Genomic DNA, 6,443 nt, shown 5'->3' with positions numbered 1-6,443 from the left:
CCGATCTCTAAGTCCGAACACGGGAGCTCGATTTTTCAATGACTTCACAAAGGACAACATCTACTAGTCCACGTGCGATCTTTGATCAGCCATATAACCTAACCTGTGTATTTTTGATGCTCCACACTCGCCACCTCACGCTTTTTTTTGTTTTTTGGCACTTTTGTCCACTTTGTGTATTGCTTCATTTTGTTTCTATTTTCACTGTGTTCACTTTGTTAACCAGTGGTACCGTCCGGTACGGCTCGAAGGACCGTGTAAATTTTACAAGTGCTCACCTTGTAATTATTTGAAATGCGCAATGTAAGTCGAAGTTAAAAAGGGGGCACGGAGAAACGTCTGCGATGTGATTGCTGGCTCGTATCGAAAACCAAAAAGAAGCTGGTATCTTGTCCCTCGGTCCAGTTTGTTCTTCTTTGTATTGTGTCCTCATGTATGTTGAATTCGTGATGTTGTAGTATTTGTGTGCATGTAATGTGGAATGTGATGATGAAGTGGTGTGTAATAAAGATGTGGTGTGGAATAATGATGTGGTGTATGTAATGTGTGTCGTGTGGGAGTGTAATATTGTGAGGGAGGTCTGAGACTTATTTAGCCAAGTATGATGCCAGAAAAATTATGAAATGTTAAAAACCATTACTAACCTTTTATCTGCGCAATATGATGTGGTATAATAAATAGAATTGTCAATTATTCAAACGTTCAAAATATTTACTGGGCATCAATTGTCACACTGGAATGACATGCTTTTTACGCAACTCTGTAATTGATGAACTTGTTGGTTTAAGAGCATTTGGTTGTTATTTAGCTGAGGATTTCTTTATTGCTAAAGCTATAAGAGACAAAGGTTGGAAAATGCGAATATGTAATCAACCTGCAATGCAAAATAGTGGTATTTGTGATATAAGCTGTTTTCAAGAACGGCTCTTACGATGGGCGAAACTACGCGTAGCTATGGTTCCGACAACAATACTTCTTAAACCACTCTCTGAGTGTATGGTGTTGGGTGCTTTGGCATCATGGCCTCCATGACATGTACTGACATGGTTTTTACCCGAATGGACATTACTTTCTATTGTACAGGGTTGATTTATATATTTAGAGGGTAAGATTTTATATATTTTAAAACTAACAATGACATTCTATTGTATAAATTTTAGAATGGGTCATTATCGTTCCATAAGTTTCAATTTTTTGCTGGTTGGCTTTTGAGGGAAATAAGTGGGTGTTACCTGTTCCTGCATGCGCTTTGGAATCCAGTAGGTGAACATATAAGCTGCAATGGGATGGAATTGCGTATGAGTTGCCGTCAGGTAATATAAATTTGAGTACAAAACGTTTACTGTTATCATAGCAGAAGCTAACAAAACAATGTTATCCACATTTTAGTTCAAAGCTAGTGTTTCTGTTTTTGGTTTCCTAGGAATCTTAGATATAAAAATGAAACGCCTTTTTGTATGTCCGCTCATTGCGCCCGAACCACAGCATGGAAAGACGTGAAAATGTTCACTGTTATCCCTTTAGTCCTGGAGAAGCTCCCAACAGCGGCCTTTTTTTGCAAAATCAGCCTCTATTTCGCGTTTTATGTCTTTATATTTATGTGTAACTCAAAAACAGCTGAACCTATCAGGCTGAAAATTGGTGATGAGATAGCTTGTAACCTCGGGACGGGCAGATCGTTTCATTCGTTTTATATTAAAAATCACCACAATTCATGAATAAAAATATTATATTTCAAAACATAAGCATGTGTTCAATATTTATGTAGGAATCATTTGAACATTTTTTCTGCAAAAATACAAAATAAAATCACATAGATTTTCTTAAGTTTAGTATTTGGGGTTTAGCCGTCAATTTTGCAGTTTCATTCGATGAATGTGGGACAAAATATTACCATATGAATAGGTGTAGGGCGTGAGGCGCGCCCTTTTCTGCTTACTCCCGCACTGTTTTTCACCATAACAAGAAGCATATACAAGGTAATATTGAATCTAGCGCCCCCTGGTGGCGTCATCTATATCTCGGCTAGTGCGATAGAATCTGCTATTATTATCGACAGCCCAGTGAGAATTTCATGACATTTCAAAGTTTGGAAGTGAAGTTATTGTGTTTTAAGTGTCAGTATGTTTGTGTTATCGGTGCGAAAATGAGCTTTGAACAAAGAGTTTTAAAATTGGTAAAACTTTTACCGAAACGTTTCAATTGATGAAACAAGTTTATGGCGATTATTATCTATCTTGTAGCAGAGTGCATGAGTGGTTTCAACGTTTTCAAAGTGATCATGAGAACATAAATGACGATCAACATGCGGACCAGTCAAAATCCGTGATCACCGGAAATTCCATTGAAACTGTGGGTGAATTCATCAAAAATCAACCGAAATCATCATTAAAATACATGGAAATGGGATTGAACATCTACAAAACATCGATTTAACGCATTTTGATCGAACATTTGGGCTTACGAAAGGTGTGTGCACGGTTTGTTCCGCACAAATTGACTGAGGATCAAAAATTGCACAAAAAAATCACATTTTTACCATTAACCACTCGCCGTATTCACCTGATATGACACCGTGAGACTTCTTCCTTTTCGGAAAAATTAATTTGACCATGAAAAGAAAGCGTTATGCAGACGTAGAGGCCATTCAAAAGGCTTGCACCGGCATACTGGCGGCCTAAAACACTCGTTCGATATTCCTTTGGACCGTGCAAAAAGCTGTATTGAAGTAGAAGGAAACTATTTTGAATAAAATAAATTGATTTTGCCGAAAAAACCATTTGTTCTGTTATTTTTTAAAGTCCTGTTCCCTTTGGAACGCACCTTGTATATTTGTTACAATATACGATGCAGAAGTAGAGACTGTGAAAATATTGTTACATCATATTTATGTGTGTACTATTCCTTCAGTGATTTACGTTCTCAATAAAAAATGTAGATTTCATATTTCACTTTTCCTATATATTGCTATCACGATAAATAATATCCTTGACAACAAAGAGCGAGCGGAGCCGCGGGATCATTCCAGTATTAAATAATTTCAAGTTAGGCTGTATATTTCTTCAACTAATCTTGTAATTCGGAAAATGTGCTTTATATGCATATGTTGACCAGTTGTGTCATTGAAATAACACATATTTATACTCTCGCAACAAAGTTGCTAAGGAGAGTATTGTAGTTTTGTTCACATAACGGTTGTTTGTAAGTCCTAAAACTAAAAGAGTCAGATATAGGGTTATATATACCAAAGTGATCAGGGTGACGAGTAGAGTTGAAATCCGGATGTCTGTCTGCTCGTCCGTCCGTCCGTGCAAGCTGTAACTTGAGTAAAATTTGACATATCATGATGAAACTTGGTACACGTATTTCCTGACTCCACACGAAAGTTAAGTTCGAAGATAGGCAAAATCGGCCCACTTCCACGCCCACAAAATAGCGAAAACCGAAAACCTATAAAGCGTCATAACCAAGCCATTTATAAAGATAATGATAAAGATAAAGTGAAATTTGGCACAAAGAATCGCATTAGGGAGGGGTATATTTGGACGTAATTTTTTTGCAAAAGTGGGCGTGGCCCCGCCCCCTATTAAGTTTTTTGTACATATCTCGGATATTACTTTAGCTATGTTAACCAAACTCTATACAGTAGTTTCCTTCAGGCAATTCCATATACAGTCAAATATGGAATAAATCGGATAATAACCACGCCCACCTCCCATACAAAGGTTATGTTGAAAATCACTAGAAGTGCGTTCACCGACTAACAAAAAACGTCAGAAACACTTAATTTTACGGAAGAAATGGCAGAAGGAAGCTGCACCCAGGTTTTTTTTTTAATTTAAAATGGGCGTGTCATCGCCGGATTATGGACCAAAAACCGTATCTCAGGAACTACTTCACCGATTTCAATGAAATTCGGTATATAATATTTTCTTAACACCCTGATGACATGTATGAAATATAGGTGACATCGGTTTACAACCACGCCTTCTTCCAATATAACGCTATTTTGAATTCCATCTGATGCCTTCTCTGTATAATATATACATTAGGAACCAATTATGATAGCGGAATAAAACTTTACACAAATACGGTATTTGAAAAATATGTAAATGACGGATAATGAAATCTCGATTATCACTTTATCATGCGAGAGTATAAAATGTTCGGTGACACCCGAACTTAGCCCTTCCTTACTTGTTTAGTATGTATTCAGACAAAAGTATGCTTGTGTATTGTCGGTTTCGTTATATAAAATGGTGCTAAAAATAAGAAAAGCTTTCAGAGTCTTTATCTGTTATAAAGTTAATCTAATATATAAAATTCTCGTGTCCCGGTGTACGTTATTGAACTCCTCTGAAACCGCTCGACCGATTTTCGTGAATCTTAGCGTGCATATCGGCTAGGGTGGAGAATCGGACAACATCTATTTTTCATCCGCCTAAATGTTAAGGGAAATTGGAAATTGGAAAATTCCCAAAAAGTAACATTTTTCCATACAATTTTTTTTTAAATTTTTGTTTGTTTTGTTTTTCAATATTTTTATTTGTCAAATATTTGAATCATTCAATTTCGGTCGCATGCTTTTTTTATTCCAGCTATTCAAAGGAAAATTATTGAAAATTATTCAGTGAAAACGTTATGTTTCACATAAAGTGATCAATTACAGATTGATATTTCTTACGAAGCCAAGAAGAGGTCGCGCTAATATCGGTTGGCGTTCCTTTTGCCATCAACGTATGGCAGCCCAAGACACATGACCGACTACTCCCAGGATGCGATGACATACATGTTTAATTATGGAACGTGGTCAATCAGCAAGCGATCGTCACGATGTCACAGCACGACTTTTCAAACAACAGCAGCGATGTTTGATGGACTTTATCTTGAAGCAACATATGGTACATATGTATGTATTCTGTTGAGTAGCAAAAAAAAGTTAGCCGCATGCACACATTCTTCTTTGGATGGTGGATGGTGGTTACACCAGATCAAACTGATGAACTCATTTCTGCAGAAATTCCTGATGCAGAGAAAGATACAGTATTATACCAAATGGTGAAAACCAATATGGTTTATGGACCTTGCGGACACCACAATCCCACTTCGGGTTGTATGTCTGACAATAAATGCACGAAACACTATCCAAGTGCTTTTCTTTCGGAAACTCAAACTTGAAATGATTGATATCCACTGTATAGGCGTCGCTCACCAGACGACAATGGCACAACATTCAGCATTCAATTTAGAAGAATGAAGATTGAAGTTGACAACACATTGATCCTATCATATTCGCCATTATTGTGTAATTCACATTCAAATCTCATATCAATGTTGAGAATTCGGACATTGGCCAAATTATTGTAACTATGATTCCTTAAGTGCACGCGCAATGTGAGCTGCCAAAAATACCGATGTTGTTCACTTAATCTAGAAGATTCAAAGTCAAATTCCGGGAGACTTGCGCTCATACAAATCGATCGATCGTCTTGACAATGAAGACGACGCCGTGAATTATCCAGTGGAATTTCTAAATTCTTTGGAGAGGCTTGGTATGTCACCGCATCATTTGCGTCTCAAAGTTGGATCTGACGTTATTATATTCCGCAATCTGCGCTATCAAATACAAGGGGGCAGAATGCTTGATTCTACGAGTTCCTTTGAGTTCTAACGATTTGCCATTTCAATTTAAACGTATTCCGTTTCGAGTGAAAATTGCATTCGAGATGACAATCAACAGGACACACGGATAGTCGCATAGTGTGTGGCATAAATTTGGAAATGCTATGTTTTTCACACGGTTAGATATACCGAAACAGAAACCAAAAAATATTGTTTATCAAGCTTCGTTACATTGAAAAAATTTGGAAAAATGGAAATAAATGATTTTCAACACAATATAAATTCAACTTTCTTTTCATTTCAAAACACATAATTTCAGGTAGGACAACGGTTGCCGGGTCAGCTAGTTTCCATATAAAATACTCGTGAATGCTTGAATTATGTATTATAAAGAGAAAAAGTTGGTTCAAATATAAATGGTATTGTGTGAACGCATACGCGGGTCCCATTTCGAACCTTTTCAAACTACTAGATAGTTAGACTAAATCGTTCAAGCAATTTCTGAGGAATGAAATTTTATTTAATTGTTCAACTTTTGATTTTACTCGCATGCCACCGGCTATACTCGTATGTGTTATTGTTGCAATAAATAATAATAACCTAGCGATTATCATCCTTCCGTCAGACTGACGTGAGATCTAAAATTGTTCAGCTACAAAAAGAATTTCCAACAGCTAAGTTTTAAAATAACGATATAATAAATGTTAAAGGTTTTATTTGTTAAGAGAATATAATATCGTTTTTACAGTGTTCAGAAGTGTATCATATAAATCAATGTGCTGGACTAAGAATTAAATTCATGGCATACACGGAGGAAAGAA

General features: G+C 36.6%; 1 pseudogene; it reads left to right on the top strand.

Annotated features, from left to right (window-relative positions):
• Positions 1-294: 294 nt before the first annotated feature.
• Positions 295-1,354, top strand: LOC120779534 (annotated as a pseudogene).
• Positions 1,355-6,443: the final 5,089 nt, after the last annotated feature.

Source organism: Bactrocera tryoni, unplaced genomic scaffold (genome assembly GCF_016617805.1).
Source record: "Bactrocera tryoni isolate S06 unplaced genomic scaffold, CSIRO_BtryS06_freeze2 scaffold_11, whole genome shotgun sequence".
NCBI classification, from domain to species: Eukaryota; Metazoa; Arthropoda; class Insecta; order Diptera; family Tephritidae; genus Bactrocera; species Bactrocera tryoni.
Note: the sequence above shows the minus strand (reverse complement) of the source record. Positions and strands in the feature narration are given on the sequence as shown.